Source organism: Balaenoptera borealis (assembly GCF_965194805.1).
Source record: "Balaenoptera borealis genome assembly, chromosome: 12".
Classification (NCBI taxonomy): Eukaryota; Metazoa; Chordata; class Mammalia; order Artiodactyla; family Balaenopteridae; genus Balaenoptera; species Balaenoptera borealis.
In genome coordinates this window covers 13,440,671-13,463,712 of record NC_138869.1, presented here as the reverse complement: position 1 = coordinate 13,463,712, position 23,042 = coordinate 13,440,671, and the positions used below count along the sequence as shown (strand labels likewise).

The 23,042-nt window shown below is 39.3% G+C and overlaps 1 protein-coding gene across 22 annotated transcripts in view; it reads left to right on the top strand.

Annotated features, from left to right (window-relative positions):
• GRM7 (glutamate metabotropic receptor 7) overlaps positions 1-23,042 on the top strand; it is a 1,142,612-nt gene that overhangs the window by 696,327 nt on the left and 423,243 nt on the right. The window contains exon 1 of one of the 22 annotated variants that reach the window (XR_014232679.1): positions 8,168-8,257. The exons of the other annotated variants lie outside the window; for them this stretch is intronic. The gene's annotated coding sequence lies outside the window, so the exon portion shown is untranslated. Of the gene's footprint in view, positions 1-8,167; positions 8,258-23,042 lie in introns of those variants that run through there. 22 annotated transcript variants of the gene reach the window in all.

Here is a 23,042-nt window from a genome sequence, read left to right as displayed (position 1 = left end):
CTTATGTAGTAGTCATCGTTTTCCAAATGTTGTTGTAAGCATTTTAAGCATTTCAGTTCGCTTAATCCTCATGGCATCCCTAAGAGTAGGTTCTATTTCAAATCCTACTTTGTAGCTGAGGAAACTGAGGCACACAGAGTTAAGTAACTTGCCCAAGGTCACAGTGCTAACAAATGGTTCAGTCAGGATTTGGACTCCAGAGGTGGGGCTTTGAACTACCCTCCTAATGTTGCCCCCATTTCAGACTAGGTTGATGAGATCCCCACCCTTTGAGGGACCCCAGAAGAATCTCTTGGGCACTGGAAAGGCCTCTCAGAAAATGCTTTAGAAATGCTCACTTCAAGTACCTCATGAACCAGACAATTATGGAAACTGAAAATTGAGTTGTTTCATTATCCTATTATAAGATAATTGATTAAATCAGAATGTGAAAATTGTTCAGCATTTATGAAATCTAACAAATGATGGCTACATGAGTATTGCTTAAAAAAGGACGATGATCAGTGAATTAGTGTTTCCAAGTGGAAGGAGCACAGCTTTGCATGTTGTGAACTCTCATGGCATGTGCTCCACGTGGACGGCCACCCAGCCTTCTTCCCCATCCCAGGAGCTTGCCCAGGACCACAGGTGCAGGAAGGAGTAGTGTTCCTCCCTCATGCGTCAAGGTTACCGTGCTAGGCTCTCTTGGGCACAGTTGTTTCACAGCCGAAGTCAGCAAGGCTATATAAGGAGCAGGGCCATCTTCATCCCACACAGCCCCGTGGTTGGTTTAAGGCTCTGCTGTTGCCGTCTAGAAACTACTCATACATTTTTTATTTTTAACAAAGGGCCCCCATTTTCATTTTGCACTGGGCTCCACAAATTATGTAGGCAGATCTGATCAAGAGGCAGCAGGTCTTAGGGTATCACTTCCCAAGGGCAGGGAGCTTTATCCGTCTGTTCACTGAACCTCCAGAGCACCCAGAACTGTACCCCGCACACTGTAAGCACCCAGTAAACATTTCTTTTTTTAAAAAAAAAATTTTATTATTTATTTATTTATTTATTTTTGGCTGTGTTGGGTCTTCGCCTGTGTGCAAGGTTTTTCTCTAGTTGCGGCAAGCGGGGGCCGCTCTTCATCGCGGCCTTATTGCGGAGCACAGGCTCCAGACGCGCAGGCTCAGTAGCTGTGGCTCACGGGCCTAGTTGCTCCATGTGGGATCTTCCCAGACCAGGGCTCGAACCCGTGTCCCCTGCATTGGCAGGCAGACTCTCAACCACTGCGCCACCAGGGAAGTCCCCAACATTTCTTAAAGAATGTTAAGTGTACAAGCTCTAGCTCAGCAGACTTCTTCTGTGAAAGGCAAGATAGTAAATATTTTTGGCCTTGCCAGCAATATGATCCATGTTGCAGTTATTCAACTCTGCTGTTGTAGCTCAAAAGCAGCCATGACAGTAGAGGAAGGGGTGAGGTCAGCTGTGTTCCACTGGAACTGTATCTACATAGGTAGGTCGTAGGCTGGATTTGTTTAACAGGCTATAGTTTGCTGAGCCCTGCTCTAGAATCGGACTGTTCAGATTCAAACTCTAACAGTGCCACTTATTCTGTGAGTTTGCGCTAGTTACTTAACGTCTCTGAGCTTTAGTTTTTGGTAAAACTGGGATAACAGGAGCGCTTTCCTCATGGGGTGGTTGTGAGAGTTAAATTAGATAATGTATAAAAGGCACCTAACCCAGCTTAGCTCATGGTGACTGGGAGATGCTGTAGTTGTTACTTCTCTAATCATTGCTGTTAACGGGTTGACTTTCAAAGCTCTAAGCATTTTGCAGCTGATAAACAGATAAGAGACGATTTCTTCAAATCCTTTTCTGGATCAGTCTTGAGGGAAGAACAAATATTCTGTTAAATATCCCAAGAAAACAACCTTTCTCCACCTTCGTCTACAAATTCTTCATGGTAAGGAAGTGATGATTTTGGTCTTCATAGGGGATCCCTGTTCACTGCAACTAGTCAGCAAGGAGGCAAAACACCCCCATTTAGTCTCTGCAGGAGACCTACTGTCCTTGAAACTCAGTTTCTCATCAGTAAAATGAAGGGGCTGCATTAGAAAAATGCCCAACGCCCTTTTGAAATGGGAGAGGTCCCATAATGTAGACATTAACCGCTTAGACTCTGGAGCGACATTTGGTTTTAAATCCTGCCTCTACTAGTGTTCAGCCCGTGATGTTCAGTCAACTGTCAGAGGGGCCACCACCTTTCCAGCTCCTGGAGTAAACGGTCTACCCCACCTCCTTTCCGGTTGTCAGATTCTTCATGCATAAAATAAGGAATCAACACATTGCCTTGACTCTTCAAGCGTGATTTTGAATTAAACCTGATGTTTATAAAAGGGTGCTCAGAAATATCCCCATTTCAATTTTATGCTTTGGCCACACTGTTTATTTGCTTCAGTGTTTTCAGAGAAGAACAAAACCCAAAATGGTCTAACAATGATTATTATACTCATTCAAGGCGTTTAAACCATGTACCTTTTTATTATAAAGGGTGGTGGAGAGAAGTTGGTTGGGTGAAACTTCTAGCAGTAATGGCTTGCTTTCTCCTTTGAAGACAGTGTTGATGAGAGCTGTGTAATTTTTCTTATAATTAAAGCAGGTTCTACCTGGATACCACAAAGCACACCAACCAGCTATGAAATGTCATCCCCAGCTGGATTGCTGCAAACTCCCCCGCCGGGGTTGCTGTGTTTCCACCCTTGTTCCTGTATAGTCTGTTTCTCCACAGAGCTGCATAAGTCACCTTATAAATCTAACCGTGCCACTGCCTTGGGTATATTGCGCCCTTAGCACTTAGACAAAATGCGCATCTCTCACCAGGTCACAGGGCTGATGCGGGTGTTCCTGCATGACCCCCTCTGCCCCTCATTCTGTATACTGGCCTTTCCCTGTTCCTCCAGAGTGTACCATGCTTATCTGCTTCCAGAACCCCTGCCTGGCTGGTTCCTCTGTCTAGGACAACACTGCCCCAGAGCTTTGCATGCTTGCTTGTCTCCTTGTTATCCTTCAGGGATCAACTCAAACATCAGGGCACACTGATTACTCTCGGAAATTCTGTTTTATTCGTTAATTTATGGTTTCATCTGTTAGAAGGAAAGCACTATGAAGAAGGGACTGTCTTATTCAGTGTAGTCCCTAGAACACTGCCTGATGCATGGGAGATGTTCGATAAATACACATTTATTGAGTGGATAAATGAATGAATGAATAAGAATGATTTCTGACTGTAGTTTGTTTAAAGGAACACATTTAAGCAAGCGGAAAAGCTTACCTGCTCACCATTTTATCACTTCAGTATCAGAGAAAACGCTGGATGGTAACTGGAGTGCCTCTGTGGTTTTCTGTAGTTATTCTCTGGTAAGAAGCTTTGGGAGGTTTTATAATGAGGTGACCCATTTGATGTAGTATGATGGTTATTTTGTCTGTGAGACTGTAGACTATAGACTTCCAACACACACACACACACACACAATAAGGGACATCAAGTCCGTAAAGAAAGGGGCTCAGGAACCATTTGCTGAATACCTACTATGTCATGTCCTAAGGAATATTCTAGGCTCTGGAAATGCAAAATTGAATAAGCATGGCTCCTTGAAGAATTTATCATCTAGTAGAGTATAGAGATAGTTCAATAAATGAGGAGCACTTTGATAAATTTTCTGCTGGAGACTTTTAAAAATTGCTAAGAGGGTCTAAGATAGAGTGATTATGGTTCTCAGGGTATTTGAGAATCCTTGTCTAGGTAACTAGACCTCAAAAGTAGAATTTGCCAAACAGAAAAGAAGAGGATGCCATTTCTGACAGAGGATCTGCCTAAGCAAAGGCTTGGAAGAGTCGAAGTGGGTTGTACATGGAATTCTTTGCCCCATTTCCCATGTCTTATTTTAAGGTTCTGGCTACTGAGTAATGCAAGTTACCCTTTATTACTTATCAGACTCTCCCTTTTTTGGAAATCCTAAATGAGGGAGGCCTTTGAGGTAGGGGCAGATTGGGTGAGGGGCCTATAAGGCTTTCTATGAAGGGCCTCTCTGCTATCAAGATGTGTTTTTAGGAGGCCATGTCCGTTTTGTTACATTGTTGTCTGCACGTTGCTTATTATCTCCCAGTCCCACCCATAAAGGCATTTTGTGAGGCTATCTTGATCATGCAAGATCAAGAGTCTTTTTGGTAAAGAGTAACCTAGTCTTTTAAGTAGCAGAGCGAATCTCTCTGAACAGCCATTGAAATCTGCTTATCTCTGTGTCAACAAACTTCATTGCACCAGGAAGCTCAATAGCTCACGTGGATGCTGGTATCTAGAGAGGAAAGTCATTTGGCTCTAATTAAGCTTCCACTCCTTTCTCTTTCTCCCACAAGAGTATCATAAGAATTGATCCATGAGCACAGACATAGGAAACAAACCTACGGTTACCAAAGGGGAAAGGGGGGGAGGGATAAATTAGGAGCTTGGTATTAACATATACACACTACTCTATCTAAAATAGATAAACAACAAGGACCTACTGTATAGCACAGGGAACTATATTCAATATCTTGTAATAACCTATAATGGAAAAGAATCTGAAAAGAAATATATATATGTATATATATAACTGAATCACTTTGCTGTACACCTGAAACTAAACTAACACAGCATTGTAAACTAACACAACATTGTATAATTCAATTAAAAGAAGAATTGAGCTATGAGTGTAGTTTGCTCACATCTATTATGTGAGTTTATTTATTCATATCCAACTGAGCCTAGATAGAAACCTAGCAGTAGGAAACAAATTTTTATCACTGTCGTAATTAACTAAGGTAATCAATACTTTTGCAAAACCATTCCGATTAGTATACATTGGATTTCACATGTCCACCTGTAGTCTCTTGCATAATGCCCACCACAGTCTTGTGAACTTTTAAGTTTCGTTCATTGACCCTTGTAAGGGATTCCCTTACTGAATGCTTAATGGCTATAAAAGTTTCATTCCTTTTCGCCTTCTTTTTGTAATTTGGTGACTTGCCATAGGAAATTGTAGGTATTATTACCCAGTTAGCTTCTTGCCCTTTCACATTTTTGAGTTTCCGGTGATTGAGCCATCTACGTGTTGGACGTTGTGCAAAGCATTTTATTTAATCCTTACGCTCCAACCCTAAAAGTGAGGTAGTACGTTTTTGCATCATATATTTTTTCAGTTGACACTACTCAGGCCCAGAAAATAAAATAGTTTACAAATCACATCCAGTGAGTGACATGGCGGCCTGATTCCAAAGTCCATTATCTAACCACTTTATTTATTTATTTGTTTGTTTGTTTAATCATTATTAAGCCATTATATAACATAGTGTTTCCTTGCCAGCTTCCTTCTCTAGGTTTAAACCTTATTCTCTTTCTCTGTCTTTTCACTGTCCTATTTCTTAGCTAGCTCCCTTCTGACTTCATTGGTATCCTGTCTTCTAGGGTCATTGGAGGATGGACAGAAACATGCTTAAACCTAGAGCACAGGGCACCAAGGAATGGTGATCAGGTTGGGAAAGTAGGCTTTATGCCAAAATTCAAAAACGTGGAGGCCTAGGATCTAAGTAGGTAATACTACCAAAGGAAGCAGACAGGGTTTGAAAGCAGTGGGGAGTAGCATGAACAAGGGCAACTCTAGGGTACACATCCTTGTTCGAAACGAAGCTACTATTCAGCTGTGGACAAAGGGACCCATTGTGGCTAAATTGTCTGATTCTTCAAGGAGAGCTATAAATCCCGATTTTTCCAAGAACATTCCAATTTTTGAAGTGGTGGCCACTAATTTGAATCCATTAAGACAACCCTTGTATACTGTAAGACTAGGGATGTTTGCCATCATTCCTCGTGTCCTCCTCTATTATTTCAAGGAAATCTGTGCTGTAAACTCTGAGTGCATTGTTGCCACTCTAAGAGCTTATGAAGAATCAGAAGGAAAGGAAGATGACAAAAGGGTAGTTGAGCGGTGGGGAGGGTCCAGTCGTGCGCACAGATGCTGAAGGAGCAGGAAAGGATATGTAAATGTGGCAATCCAAGGTGAGTACTGAAAACACCAAGGGTTTTGTAAAAGTACTTTGCAAGACTCATTTAAGGTATATGTGAAAATTAATGAGTGTACCCTGCAGCACGTTCCAAATGAAAGGCATTGGCATTGGTCTATTGCTAGGTTGGAGCCAGATGGAACAGTCAAAGCTGACAGTGTAAATGATCTGTCTGTGGTCACAGCCTTTCATCCACTCATTTGGAATCTCTTTTCTCCCTCTTTTCTGCTAGAGCATTTGGCTAGCAAGCCAAGGCTGCCTAATTGGAATTCCAAAGTCCATGTTGGCTGCTCGATACATTTTTAAAGAATATTACTTAATTTGTAAAACTGAGGTCTTAGAAACGCTCAAGCCGCGTGGAAGAGCCCGGTGCTTCACAGGATGGTTATAAGCAAAGTGGGACTCATAGAGCAAGGTTGTGGAGGTACTCGATAGCACTGATTCTTCACTGTTTTTCGTGGGAAAGGTTCTGGTCAGCGATTTTGATTTCCAGCAGTCACAAAACGTTAGCCCCACAAAGACCCCTTGAGATGCTCTGCTGTGTTCATCTCGTTTTGCGGATGAAGAGCTGAGACTTAGGGATAAACTGAGTCTCCATGAGCAGAGGCTGCATCTTGTCCTCTGCATCCCTAAGGCCGTGGTCAAGTGTCTGCTTTGGTTATGGATACAGTAAGCGCTGGAGTCTCAGAGACTAAAATTCAGACTCTGCCAGTGACTACCTCAGTGGCCTCTTGGAGTTGCGTGCACTGTTCTATAAACTGAGGATTACTGTGATGACAAAGTGTGTGAACAGATGAAAAGCACTTAACAGCAAGTGTGTCAGACATATTAAGGTCACTCTTTTGGGCTCACTTCCCTCACCTGTCAAGTGAAGGTAGCCCAAAGGAGTGGATATTCAAGGCAGCTTGCATTAAACCTGCCACTGAGTGGAGAGTCAGTCAATGTTCACTTGATTATTAGTTAGGGGTTAGTAATTTTCTTTACTTTTATTGGGTCTGTATGTATTTTTCCCAATGGGGATATGCATTTAGTGGCCGGTAGAGAGGCAGTTGTTCAAATTTAACTGGTACGGTTTTTAGCAGGCGCTTTTTCCTTTTCTAGGTGAGTGGGCGGCTGGGTATTTGTGAATTCTTTCCCAAGGACTCGGGCCACATTCAAATATATCCTATACTAGAAAGGGTATCAGAAATAATACAGCCCAGCTGCCTCTTTACTAGGGTCTAACACTCTAGCTATTTCCGGGCATGTTTTGAATGGAAACCATTTAAGTCCAGACATTTGATCTGACTTGAGGTTAAATTAAGGGCAGAAATTTGAAGGAAGTATCTATTTATGTAATTTACTTATTTAAAAAACAGGTATACTGTTTATGATGCATAAGGCTCTTTTTCTAAGAGCACTGTAGATCATAACTCATAATAATCCTATTAGATGGATATTATTTTGTTTTATTTGCATTTTATCCATCAGCAGCAGTAGCAAAGAAATGATTAGTAACTGTTTCTTTGTCCTGCAGAAAAGCGATTCCATGGCCTTCAGAGAGGGCCATAGGTGAGGTCATGATTCCCACCTAGAGGGGTTTGTTCCAAAAGAAAAGGGACAATGCTTAACTTAAAGTGACGCCAAAAGAATGCAAATAAACATGCTGGAGAGAGAGAACATTTCACGCCCAGCGTAGTGCTGTGCCAGTTGCTATCCGGATGGGGAGTGGGGGGTGGGCGGAGCTTGTCCTTTCGTTCCCTGTCTTTGAGAGCTGCACTTTTCTCTCAATCTGCCTCAGAGCAAAACAGGCCAGGCTGCCTCTCTCGCTCCCTTTCTAAGCTGCCTGAACGCTCTTCTTTTTCATTTTCCAAAGATGGCCCTGCTGAGAGGTGCTTGTCTTCTGATGGCATTAGCTCCTTAATCCTCCTAAATGCTCTGGGAGGCCAGGTGGCGTTGCGGGGAAGGGTATCCGGCCATCGACGTTGCCTTGGGACCCCTGAGCTAGACAGTGGTCAGTGCTGGGTGTGGGGCAGTGTCTCCATCCTGACTCCAGGGTCGCTGTGAGATCCAGTAAGCCCTAGAGCACCTCTGTCTCCATAACAATGAAGTTGAAAAAGGGTTGAGAGAGAGAGAGAGAGAGAGAGAGCGCGTGCGAGAAGCTCTGATATACCTCACCATGATGAAATAACCAAAGGAAGGTATGGTAAGTATAATAATACACTAGAAGAAAAAAAAAATACTAGTCTGTTGTTTAAGGGGGAAAAAAATCCAAAATACAAGTTAAAGCCAGTGCTATTAAAACTCAATTTTTCTGGCTACAAATTGAAGGATTCAGTACAGCAGAGTGTTACTTTTCAAAAGAAAGCATTTAGTTTGAATACACTCTGCTTGACAATCACCTAAATTGCTGCATGAAATTACAAGAACTGGTCTTGAAAAATAAAACCATGTCATGGAACATGGAGTTTCTCAGTGGAGGTAGAGGTTGCTGGAAATTGCTTTTTGCAAGGCAGGACAAATAACATCGGAAAGGATTGTTTGCGTGTGACCAGAGTTGTACCCAGAAATTACATGTAACAAAGAAATCTCTGTGAATTAGCAATGCTTTTGAACATTGTTATTACTTACCTTTGAAAACCTTATGTAGGGAACACAATGCGCCTACTTACTTATTTTTTTACCAAACAAAATAATTTCTGTTTTGTTTTATTTTTTCAATACAGCAAAAAACATCCAGCTCAGGATTTTTTGGCGTAAACTCAGTGAAACCCAGAAAAATATATTTATTTTATGACAGTCTAAACAGAAACTGTGCACTGTATCACATTTCAAGTTGCCGAATGTACTTGAACCTACAATCATAAAATCACATTCACTTTTTAAACTTGAATAATTCATTTTTTTTCAACAGAGGTACCTAACCAACTATTCTAAAAATAAGTTTTATTCTATATTTAAATGTAACTTGAACTTGTTTTATATCCACTGAACTGACCCTTTGACTTTGGGATTGCAGGAGGCCCCTTTAGTGTTTAAACAGGGCACTTATTTGATTTTGTAACAGCAACTGGTAGTTTTCCATACAGAGGGGAGATATCTGTTGAAATTGGATATTGTTCTCTGGTGCTTTTGTCTGTTGTTTCAGGGAAACTCATAACTTTTAGTGCATTTGGAATTTGTTGTTAATTGTTATTTTTCCTTTTTTTTTTTTGAGTCAAAAAAAAAGGTGGAAATTGCTTCTTTGTGGAAAATTGAAATGCATTGATGTATACTGATTACAGGAACTTAAAAGGTCCACGTTGATGGTGTTATATATTTTGGCAACTATTGATTAGGCCTACCTCACTATCTTTGGTTGGCAAGGAGAAAAGAAAGCTGAAGTTTTTTTGTTTGTTTGTTTTTCTTTCTCTATTAGCAAAACAATTCAAGAAGATTATTCTGTCTCCCATAATGAAATCAAGCTGTTACCACAAGACCTTGAAATGTTAAAATGTTGTGCAATGGGTTAATGAGAAAATTGTATGAATTGGTATTCTGATGAGGTGTCTAGAGGCTGCGGTTAGAAGTATTGTTGTGAGAGCTTAGTTTGCAGACCCAGCGAAAGAAGGGAATAGACGCCTGCCCAGCTGGTTATAAACACCCCTTGAGGTTTTTCATTAGCCCCCATAGAGAGACCCCCTCATGCCTCCATGTTTCTCAGATGTCTTCTGCACTAATTTAGAGTCAAGGTTGTGTTAAGATATAATCTTTCAATAATGGTAAATGACCCTCATACAGATATAAAATGAACCCATTAAAATTTTTATTTAACTAGTTATTCATGGAGGACCCTGGGTGATGTTATAACCAGTTCAGAAGAGAATCCAAAGAACAGACACATTTTTAGATCAGGAATACTGAAGCATACTTGCATATGGATGCAAAATTGGATTGGGGGGAGGGGTAGTCAATGGAACCTCCACCAAGCAGACTGTATTTGCATGTCTTTGGACAAGACTTATTTCCTATTGCCATCAGTTATCTACGATGCAGAGTTGTGACCTATCTCAAAGGCAATAAAAAGACAGAGCCCCCATAGAATCAGAAGCAGATAGCCTAGAAGGAAAGGTGTTCTCTAAACAAGGCATAATCTTCCATGGAAGCACACGGTTTCTACTACTGTTGTATGGTGGGACCCATAATTCATTCTGCTCACAAAAACACACCTAAAATTTAACAGACAATCTTTCCCAATGTGAAAAGAAGGGACTTGTACAAGAAAGTCAGAATGGACACTCCTGTACTCTTTCTTGCATTAAGCTTCATCAAAGATATTCTGCCAGAAGCATAACTTTGCTGACTCTTATTTTTCAAACTGAATGGTGCTCAGTCAACCTTTGCTGCTCATTAGAATCATCTGAGGAGCTTTGAAAAAAATCTGATGCCTGGACCCAACCCCAGAGATGCATTTTAATTGTTCTGGGTTCACCCCCTACATCTGTGTAAAGGTCCTGAGGTAATTCTAGTATGTGGCCATGCTGAGAACTACTGCACTAAAGAGTTGGGGATGACTTCTCAGCCGTTTCTCCTGTGATGATTTAGCCAAGCTGGCAAAACCAGAGGCCTTTGGGGGCCAGGCTGATGATGTAAATGCATGAAGAGCCTGCTTCTCCTCCTCGTTCAAATTAAAGTTGATTTTTCTGTTGCCTAAGGAAGATATGAGCAAATTCAGTCTGTGGGCTGCTGTTTTGTGACCCAAGTCCTCTTGCTGTGTCTTTAACTAGAAACATCTTCTCACCTCTTTCATTTTAACCCTCCCTCCCCATTCCCCCAATCTTTTGCATATTAACTCCTGCCCTTCCTTTAGATTCATATGTCTCAAACTTTAGTGTGCATCAGAATCACCTGGAGGGCTTTTCATGTGCCTGCCACTGGGTCCCACCCCAGGGTTTTCAGATTCAATAGATGTGGGGTAAAGCCAGAAAATTGGCATTACTGACAAGTTTCCATGTGATGCTGGTGTTGCTTATCTGGGACCATACTTTGAGAACCACTGCTTTAAATCTTAACTTGTTGTCATTTCTTCTGTGCTGGATTGATAACTGAATTAGCTCTCCACTGGAGTCTAGCTAGACTGCACCTCATTGTGGACAAAGATGGTCTTCTAGGCACCATAGTATCTTTAACATTTGTATTGAATCATGGACAAAAAGGTATTGAATGGTGGATAAACATGAATGCTTAAGAAGCATTCATCTTAAGACGTACATTTTTCTCAGCACTTCCTCATTTTCTTTGAGTTACTTTTTCTCAATTCTCAATGTATTATGTTGCTTCCTATTCATCCAGGGATTTACTCTGTGACACCTCCGCTTGGTTTAAGAATGGTTGCCTCTACAGGTTGCATGTTCTTTATCCTCAGAATGTTGCAGCTTCAGCATCACCTGGAGTTTATTAGAAATGCAGAATCTCAGGCCTCACCCTGGACTCACTGAATCAGAATCACACAATGTCAAGGTCCCTAGCTGAGGAGTACAGAGGACCGCACTTCCAAGTTCAAAAAACACTCCTCTCTTATCAGCCTAAATGCATCCTCAGTCTATCCTATATTAGTATTTCAAAAAAGCCACTTGAGCTGGTAGCTTTCTGTTTTCTCAGGGCTGTCTCAACTGAGTGCCTATCGAATCTTATCACATTTGTGTTGTACTCTTAGCAGGTGATAACTGCTTCCCGTACCCTTCCAGGGAGATCAGTGTTTCTGTTTTAACAGGGCATTTCCCAGCCCCATCTAAGAGAATTAAGGAAACAGAACTCTTAAATATTGTGACAGATTCATGGAGAAGAAAGACATCCCAGGGAACTTTAACTCATACACATGTTTTATTGAAGAAAGCCATTTCTGGGTGGTTAGGACACAATCACTTACTCTTACACCTCAGCTTCATCTTATTTCTCCATTGTCATCTTTTTGGTCCTTCCTCCCCATCTCTTTCCTTACTCCCCTTCATGACCTTTTCCTCTCTTCCTCTCATATTCTTAGACATTTGTACATTACTTTATAATGTAAAGCAACTCATTTGGAGTCTCAACTTCCGTATGATATAGGCCAGAGAACACACATGCTCAATTTCCACATGAGTAACTTAGGCTAGGATGATGCAGCCTTCTGATGCCCAGCCTGGCGATGAAGAGTTTGACCTAACCTTCCTAAGAGCTGTCACTGAGAATGTATCCTTAAGACATAGGACTGTATAGGAGGGCATGTTTTAGGCGATTGCAGAAGATGACACACCACCACACTGCATGTGAAATTTCTCATTTTAACCACTACCTCTTTAATGAAATATATGTATAACAGTGCCTGTCCCTTTATTGTAAACACATTGCCTCTGTTCAAGAGAAAACAAACAACCTCTAAATTTTAGTATCTCCCTTCCAAAACTGTGACTTCATCCCCAACCCAGTTAATTGCAAAAGGCTCATTTGTTTAATTTCTCCCTTGATTCCCTGCCAAGATACACAGTAGCTGCTAAAAGAGTGTCCCGTGTCAGGCTCCCCTAGATGGGAGCCTCTTTACACACTGGACTTAATCTTTAACGTACTTCCGAGTCCTGATCTGGTCTAGGACTTAGTGCATGCTCCGTAACTATCTTAGATGAAAATTGCTGCAGGATCAGTTGCTAAGATAGAGGACTAGAATATACTCTTCGAATTCTAATTGTCAGGTTCTTTGTGGGTTATATTTCAGACTAGCTCAAACCGAAAGTGAGGCCACATGATCACTTACTCATCTTTTTGACCCAATGAAATACAGCCCTAGCCCTTAGGATTTGTAACACCTAAGTATTTTTGACTTTTGAATGTTTGTTTTTTTTCTTTTTGTGCAAGTGAGAACCACATACACAGTATAAAGTATAGAAAAATACTTTATTGGTACAGTAATATAACATATTACTTATTGTTGTTATCATTGTGCTCAAGGACAGTTGGTTTATTGTGAAAGTACAACGCCTTCCCAGATTACAGTTAGGTTTTGTTATAAGGGCTGTTTGTTTTGAACTTGAACCAATGAAAAACAATATTATAATTGGTAGTTAGTTCAGTCAAAGAAAGGATGCTTAATCTACCACATGACCAAACTCTCATTGCTTGGACTTGAATGAAAAATAAAATATATATATAGATATGATAATGTTTAATTTAGGCACCCCAGGGCCCGGTCAATTTGACACATAAAAGGAACCATTACAACCCTAGAGTCCAGTTTTAACCTCATATTTTCTCCCTCATAAAGACTTTGGCCCGCCACACTAATCTGGATAAGTGATTTCTAGAATGTTAGCTTTCATGGACTAGACACTTTTCTAAGAAAACAAAAATGTGTGAGCTAGAAGGAGATTTCCAATGCTTTATTTTGCCAAGTAAGACCATTTAAAACACAATCTATTTGTATCTACTATCCACATTATTTTGTAAAAGATGTCTCTTATTGGCCGCATTTGATCAAGATGGACATTCTGAACCAATCAGTAGTGGCCTGGGGTAGATGTTCATATGGTATTAATCTAGCTGTCTGGATCATCATCTGTTCATTAAGAAGAAATGGTTGTTCCTATACATTTTGAATATTTTCATTGCATTGTCTATGTCCTTATAGTTTTCTTTTAATAAGACATGTTAAAAAGGAGTAGGGTGAGAGGGAATAAGATGAAGACAAAAGAAAATGGATGGAAAAGTACTGGCATGTTTTACATTTTTCATAGTTATTAGCTAAGAAAGATGGTTGTGATACCTATTTGTTATATTTGAATCTATTTTTTCCTCAGGCTACTATAGGACTAAGTAATAATTGATGATTTTTCAATATATTAAGAATTCTAAGTCATGTATTACTGTGAGGATAAACACTTTTTGCTTTGCTATCTTGTCTTTTTTTTTTTAATATAAATTTATTTATTTATTTTTGGTTGCGTTGGGTCTTCGTTGCTGCCTGCGGACTTTCTCTAGTTGCGGCGAGCTGGGGCTACTCTTTGTTGCGTGCATGGGCTTCTCATTGCGGTGGCTTCTCTTGTTGTGAAGCACGGGCTCTAGGTACGCGGGCTTCAGTAGTTGTGGCACAAGTGCTCAGTAGTTGTGGCTCCTGGGCTCTAGAGTGCAGGCTCAGTAGTTGTGGCGCACGGGCCCAGTTGCTCCGCGGCATGTGGGATCTTCCCGGACCAGGGCTCGAACCCTTGTCCCCTGCATTGGCAGGCGGATTCTTAACCACTGTGCCACCAGGGAAGTCCTTGTCTTTTTAATATTTGCCTTTCAATTGTTATTGAATAACATTTTGATTTTTAAATTAATTTTGCAGTAGTATTTATATATTATGGGGAGTTTGATTTACTCAGCATAAATATTCTTAGCAGTGATAAGATGCATAAAAGCTATATTTAAGATACACTCAAAATGATAAGGTCATGTTTAATAGAAGATGCCTTAAAGCAATTTCTGAAAAATAATCTTAATTAAGCATTAGTATTAGGCTGTTGGTTTGATTTTGTTTTTGACTTTAATTTTATCATGGTTAAACTAAATATAAAAATTAAAATTTGATAAAACCCAAACTCTACAATTTGTTTTATTTAAGCAAATCAGTGTTCAGGTAAATGAAAACATATATTTAATTATTAACTGAATAGTATTTTATATTTAAAAAATTGAGTGACATCATTGTTTTAATTCACCTTCTTAAGCTTCTTAAAAGACCATCTTATTTCCTTTTTTCTAGTCTTCTTTCTAACTTACTGATTATTTAATGTATAGACTTTTTGATTCATTTATTATTGATCTGACAAACATATATTGAGCACCTATTTACATAGGTATTTACTTGGGGTTAAGGACATAATGATGAGTAAGTTGTGATTCCTGCTATCAGGTAGTCACTATCCAGGTGGTAAGACAAGTAAATGAGCAAGTTCAGAAGGTATGGCAAGAGCTATGATAAAGTTTGAATCAGCAAGAGCATTGGGAGAAAATGTGTGAGCTATAATTGGAATAAAGGGAATCCTCGGGTCCTTGCTGAATGGGCTGGATATAAACTGAGGCATTTCAAAGCAAGTAAATATCAAATACAATTATCATTTAGCTTTTTGCGAGGCCTAAGATTAGAAATTTCAATATTATTGAAACCGCATTGCTTTGATCTCAGGGGAAAACAATGTCAGGTCCAATATAGATGATTTCTGTAGTTTCTTTTCACCCCTGAGAATTTATGATTCTAATATACACTTTGGTGTGAATATTAAATATTGTATGATAATGCTTTAGTTTTTCAACACATATAAAAACATCATATTACTGATTTACTCACAACTGAGTTGGTGTAAGGGTTGTGTTGAGGTTCATTAAATATTGGAATGTTTTGTCAAGTAAAGGTATAACTCATATTATCTGAAAGCCTTAAGCCCTAAAAATCCCCCTCAATTTATTCTAAATAATCAAGGCGTGGGCCTAACCTGGATCAATTTCAGTGTGATCAGAATAGGTAAATTTCGGCATGACCCACATCTCCTCTTACTATAACCATCATCGCAACTGGAAGAAGTCTGGATAAAGATATCTGTTACAAAGCGTGCTCCTCCTTTGCCCCTCTGCACAACTGATTGCATGAGGTATGGACATTTGACCAAATCATACGTTGCAGTACTGAGAGGAAAAGCCAGGCAGCCTTGGTGTTGGCTCTAAGAGTTGCCGTCACAGCCTTCTCTAGATGAGTGCACGCTAAAGTTATGAGGGAGCAGAAACCATGAGGAAGCAGAGGAGGTTCTCTGTGGAGACTGGAGTATAAAGATGAAAGGAGGTTGCAAGGTAAGACATCAAGCAGCCATAAGGTGTGCCCTAAAGAGCAGGTGAGGGGTAGGTACCCTTGACCTTCATGCCTTTTCAGCTCCACTCCTATAAGACCCTGCTGAACACTGTTTCCATGGTGTGACTGCTTCTCCAGGGCTCCTTACCTTCTGATGTGTATGTCTGTGTCCGTGTACATAAGAGAGGAAGAAAGCTTGAGTTGGTTTATATTCATTGAAACCAAAGAACTGATAGTCTGAAAAGCCTGTTGAGTTGTGGTTATGGTTTTTCCTGCTGGGAACCAGTTTTACCAAACACATGGTCATATCTGGACTGTTTCTCCTGGTGCTGAAAACCTTGGCCCATGTCCTTCCCTGGAAAACTTCACTGTTGGCTCAGTGTCAGAAAGGGGAGCTGGTGACCACAAGGGAACCTCGCCAGCCTGAGTTTCTTCCAATGCCTGGATGGTCCCATCAGAAATGGGTGTGTTTGCTCTATTAAAATGAAAGCTAAATTATTGTTTCTTTGGAAAGCCTGAAATATTTAGCATTTTATATCCTCATTAGTCATAAAAGCGTTTACCCCTCTTTTATTCTTATGGGGAAAGTTGACTCTATCTACACTAACAGTAACTCAGTAAAAGGTAGCATGTTGAATCAGTGTATCCAGACCAGTTGGATAGCCCTTGGTCTCTGAAGGCAGAACGCTGCATTTAAATATGACTTCTTGTCATACTTCAGGTATGACATTTGGCATATCATGCTCCCTGGGTATCAGTTTCATCATTCAGTCAGTGCAATATTCTGTCTTTTTTTTTGGAATTGTGACAGCAGTTATGTTGTATAATTATTAAATGAGTGAGCTCTGGAACCAGTATCCTAGGTTCAAATCCTGGCTCCTCTCCTGGTTAGCTGTGTGATCGTAGGCAGCATATGTGATGTATGTGGTGACTTTGTGTTTCAGCTTGTGCATCTGCAAAATTGAAGTAACAATGATACCTATTTGTAGCCTGTCATGAGAGGTAAGTATGTTAAAACATGTAAAGCACTGATACGAAGCCTCGTAGTGCCTGGCGCGTAGCAAGAGCTCAGAAAAGTGTTTACAGTAAGTGTTTATTATCATAGAATGCTTTGTAAATTCTACGGCACTGTACACATGTGGTGATGTTGAAACAAAGGTTTCTTGAGACACAGAATGATGTATTTTGAGTTAATCTTCAAAGCACCTACAATTGACGGCTTGCTAATGGTTGAGTCTGTAATTTCTATCTCCTTATATAAAGACCAGTTATGTAGAAATGGTCCAGAAATGAGCTCTCCTATGGGACTAAGCAGTTTTATGAAAAAGCTTTTATCACCATTGTCAGACTTGCAGGTAAGGAGAATGCATTCGTTTCTAGGGATTTTAACTTGGCACCTTTCATGGATGCTAAATTTACTCTGAAAAGAAAAAAGAAAAAAAAAAATCTGTTCTTTTTGTGCTGGCAGAGGTAGCAGAGAATGGTTCTTTTTGGCATCCTCTAATTTACTTAAGCTCTTTTTCTTCCCCCAGGCAGGTAAGTGGTGAGATAATTGATGAGGCTTTCTGGTTCCATGCACTTGGGTGTTTCTAAAGCAAGGGTGAAACATGGAAATAAAATTTGTTTTAAAGTATAGTTTTTAAAAGAGGATAAGGCAGAACATTCCAGAGTCTTTTTAAATTTATTGTCTTATTCTGTGTAAATCTAATTCTTTTTACAGTGCTAAACAGATATTTTATATGACTTCGTGGTCAAATAGAGAATATTATATAAGACCTCCTTTTGTGCTTTATACCTCTTCTGTCTTATTAGTGAGGCAGATAGTTTCTCAGTTGTTAGGAATAGGAGACCTCAATGAATTGTAACATTTCTCCTCTATCCCCTTCACGCAGAAATTTTTTCTGTGTCATAAAAACTGATGAATGGAACAGTACTTACAAATATGTTTCCATGATCATTTATCTGCAGGTAGGCATTTTCTATTTGAAACTTCATGGGATTCCTTTTACCAAAGTTTTCCTAAGAAGGCTGAAGCTGTTTTCTGTTTGTTTTGTTTTTATGCTTTTCTTTAAACTTTGCTCCTCTAAATGTGAACATCAACCAGCAGCATCAACACCAATATCACCTGGGAGGTTTTCAGAAATGCAGAACTTTAGGCTCCGCCCCAGACCTACTGAATCAGCACCTATATTTTTAAAACATATCTACACAATTCTTGTGCACGTTAACATTTGAGAAACACTACATTGAAACATCAGAATTCCATTTTCCACAAGCTTTCAAGATGTGTCTCTTCAAGCCAGGATGATGGACTAGATCAGTATTTCCAAAATTAAATTTGAGAGTAGGTGTTGCAAGGAAAATGGTGTATTCGCTTTCTGTTTACTGCTATAAAAAATTACTGTAAAAGTTGTGGCTTAAAACAATACAAAACAAGATAGATTATCTTACAGTAATAGAGGTCCAAGACCAAAAGGGGTCTCAGATGTCTAAAACCAAGGTGTCTGCAAGGCTGTATTCCTTCTGGAGATTGGAATGAAGAAGAACTTGATTCCTTGCAATTTCCAGATTCTGGAGGCTGATCCCATTCCTTGGCTTATGGTCACCTTCCATCTTCACAGCTGATAGCGTAGCATCTTCGAATCTCTCTCTAACTCTTCTACTTCCCTCTTTCACTTACAATGACCCAGTGATTACTATGGGCCCACTAGATAATCCAGGAGCATCTCCCCACCTCAAAGTCAGTTGTCTATTCTAATTCCATCTACACCCTTACTTCTTCCTTGCCATGTGATGTAACATAATCAACATTTCTGGGATTTAAGGATTGGGCATCTTTGGGGTGTCATTATGCTGCCTACATAAATAGGATCTGTGAACTAGTAAATCTGGGCAACGCTGATTAAACATAACTAAGAAGGTACCTTTTATGCAGGACTTCTAAAAATCTTTTTTGTATTAAAATCACATTATGAAACATCGAGAGTGAGATATACTGTGCAATAATCCCCAAATATATTTAGCCAAATACTCTTTTATTCACATTTACAGAAGTGGGGCTTCATTTGGGAAATGTGGACCAGAGGAATTTCCCTTCTTCCTTTCCATCCTATCCAAGGATTAACGAGCACACAATGGAGCCCTGGGCTTGGAGATTTAGGACTAAGTTTTCGTCACTGGACCTAATCTCAAATTCCTTTAATTGTAGGCAGGTTACTTTACTTTTCTGTTTCAATTTTGATTGGTTTATTGGGAAACCTATATTCACATCTTTAACCTACCACTTACTCTTTATATGGCCTTGACTTTAATCTCTCTAATTCCAAGTTCTGAGTTGTGGGAAGTGTCAAGAACATGAGTCCTAGGGTGAGACAGCCTGGGTTAGATGCTAATGCTGTCACCCTAGAAGAAAGGGTCTTTTTCTTTAACCTCTTTGTGCTTCAGTTTTCACATCTGTTAAATGAAGGCAAGAGTGGTCTCAACCTCATAAAAATGTGAAATTAAATTAGATAACGCACATGAAATGTGAAATACAAAGCTTAGCACACACTAAGTTCTCAATACAAGTTTGGATGAGGAGTTTACTTTTCAGTTACTATTATTAATAGAAAATAAACACAAACACCAAATTCATATGCAAACAAGCAAATAGTTTAAGAAGAATGAGCCCCATGCTTCATGGGGCAATCTTGATTTAATGCATATGAAAGAGTACTTTTGACTCTAAAAAACCAGAAAGAATTCAAAGTGAAAACATAACTGTTAAATGCAAACCAACCAGCGAGAAGAGTTTGGAAAGGCATTTGGCTGGATGAGTTGAGTTTAAAGGCTTTGGGGCATTATTTGGAAGAAATGCTTTTATCAGGAGTGTCATTTCAGGGCTTCCCTGGTGGTGCAGTGGTTAAGAATCTGCCTGCCAGTGCAGGGGACACGGGTTTGAGCCCTGGTCCGGGGAAGATCCCACATGCTGCGGAGCAACTAAGCCCGTGAGCCACAACTACTGAGCCCACGTGCCACAATTACTGAAGCCCGCATGCCTAGAGCCCATGCTCCGCAACAAGAGAAGCCACTGAAATGAGAAACCCATGCACCACAATGAAGAGTAGCCCCCGCTTGCCACAACTAGAGAAAGCCCACGTGCAGCAACAAAGACCCAACACAGCCACAAATAAATAAATAAAATAAATTTTTAAAAAAATCATTTAAGATGAGTATAGACACACATGTAGCCTATTGGAGCCAAAATCACTGAAAGATTCTTCAAACTTCTACCCATGGACTTTTACTGGCAGTTAAAAACTTCACAAAGAAGAATTATTGACACACATAAAACACTTCAGCAGTTTTATTTTTTTTTTAAGAAATAAAATGGAGTTCCTGACCTGATATTTTAAAGTTCTAATAAAACCAATTTTACATGAAAGCTGATTCCAGCAACATATTAATCAAACCAATTCAGAAGATTAGGTCTTGTAATTAAAAGTGCTGTCTATACCTTTGTAAAGTGACAGTTCAAATATATCTGGAACTACCATGACAGTATCCTTCTGAGGAAGGAAAGTATAATAGAGAATCTTAATTTGTCTCTATGGCATCCTAATAACTCATTAAGTTGTGATAGAAAAATGAGCTTTGAAGGAAATTGAGAGAAACATTAATTTCCCTAGGTTTAATTAGCTAAGTAGAAATCACAATACTCATAAGCATAGATACACATAGTCACAAAATACTGATTACCAAAGTACCAGAGTAGTTGGCTTCAAGAGTGAGGAGTGGGTGGTGTGTCTGTGGTGTTTGTGTGTGATGTGTACCTGTATAGTATGTGTGGGGGGGGTGTTTGTGATGTCTGTGCATGTCCGTGTGTGATGTGTGCGTTGTGTGTGGTGCGTGTGCATGATATGTGTATGTGGTATGTATATGTGTGTGTGTACACGTGTGCTTTCTCTTGGATCTGCACACTAGTGCAGAGGACCAATGCTAACAGTCAAACTGGACAGATATGTTTTAGAATATCCGCGCTGTATTACGTAATTATAATAGCAGGGGCTCTGTCATCTGCTTTGAATAGGGAGATGCAGTTTGCAAAAGTCTGGACCAGGTGAATTTACAAGTTGTGACACCTTCTGCCTCTTTATTGCAATCTGTATTTAATCAAGTCTCAATAGAGCACTGCCTAGGGAACCTAGGGCTGGCTTTTCATGTTCTAACTCAGGTTTACTCCACCTGAGGCTTTGGGGCATGACTAGTGTGAGGTGGTACCTTGTATTTTGATTTGCGTTTCTCTGGTAATTAGCGGTGTTGAGCATCTTTTCGTGTGCCTGTAGACCTACTTTTGAAATCACACTTAATTTACCTCCTGGCTAGTCTCGGGAAAATCACCTTCTCACCTTTTCTTCCATTTATGAAACAAAACTATTGTTTACCTTTGGTGCACTTAGCCTGTTTGACACTCAAAGTAAATCATTTTTTAACAACTCTTTCCTCTACATGACAAAACAATTTTCAATAATAATCATGAAATGAAATGAATAATAATAGTAATAATGGAAGAAAAAGAAATTCTAGCAGTAAAAATTTTACTTTATTGCATTTCATATGTCTGCATGTTTATAATAAAACAATAAATAAATAAATATACAAATAAAAATTACAGTATAGAATAGAAAAACAGCAAGAGATGATACATTTTAAATACATTATCTTTTTTTAAAAAAAGGAAAAATATTGTACCTCCATATTGTTTGGCCCGTTATAGTAACAAATAGCATCCCAGTTTCTGTTTGGAAGCTTTAACTTCTGCGAATTTGTCAACTATTTTGTAAAAACTGATCTTTGCATACGCGTGTTCAGTAGACACCTTAGCCAGATTTGTTCATCTATATTTGTTCAAAGTTGATCAAAGAGCACTTTTTCTTAATTTTATTTCAAAAAGTTTTTTTTCCACAAGAAGCAATAGATATACAAATAGTAAAACTCTTAAAGATAACCATAAAATTCAAAATTCATGAAATTCCCATTTCATCAGAAATTCCAGAAATTGCCAGAACACTGATATCTTTATTTCTTTGAGATTAGTTTTTCAAATGTCTCCATATTTGGAGATTTTTCCTTAAAATACCTTTGTCAAAAATTAATCGTAAACATCTATCATATTTTGTAAGACCTTCTGAAATTTTCTGTTTCTGTAAAATTTCGTAAAATGGTGACCGATACCAGTTATTGACATTAATCCATTGCTTTAGAACAATTAACAGAACGGAAGTATTTATTGCAATGTTTCTTCGTCTTTACAATCACTGTGATATGACTGATAATTGCAAATGTACTGTTTAAGAATATGCGATATTAGAGGAGTTGGAGGCAAGAACTATGCCTGCTGTGAGCTTGGATTATCCCTAACAGTAGTGAACTTACTCTTGAAATGAATATATGTTAACTGAATCTGTGTATGTCAGGAGCCAGCTGCATAATTTGGGATTCTCTGAGTTCAGTTACAAGTAGAATACAATGTTTGTTAAAGGATAAGTGATAAAAATGGTGCTTATTTGGAGCTTATGTATATATTATCAAAACAATAGTCACTGCAATTGTTTAGAACTTAGACTAGGGGTCAGTAAACTTTGACTTATGGGCTAAATTTTTTCAGCTGCCTATTGTTATAAATAATTTTTTAAATGACCATTTTTTACACATCTTCTAAGGAAGTTGGCTGCTGTCATGCTGCAACAGAGTTGAGTAGCTGCAACAGAGATCATGTGACCTACAAAGTCTGAAATATTTACTATCTGACCCTTTACAGATCCTGACTTAGATCAACCAAAATTTTTTGGAGTGGAGCATTTTTTCCTGCCATTGTTTAGAATGGCTAGCCTATGGTTGTAATAAAAAGCAGATAACTTGTAATTTCTTTTTAAAATTCCCTGCAGATGGTGCATCTTTTGTTGCCTGATCATTTGCACCACCCCATTTCGTATGCCTCTGTTTCAACCTGTAGTGTTCTTGTGTTATTTTATTGAATGAAGGTCATACATGAGCACCTTCATTCAGTTGGGTCTAGTGCATAGTAAACCTCCCATGCTTATTAGTGTGCTTTCCCTTCCAAAAGCACACAACCATAAATTATACGGGGAGATAGTCCAAAAGCATACAGGTAGTACAC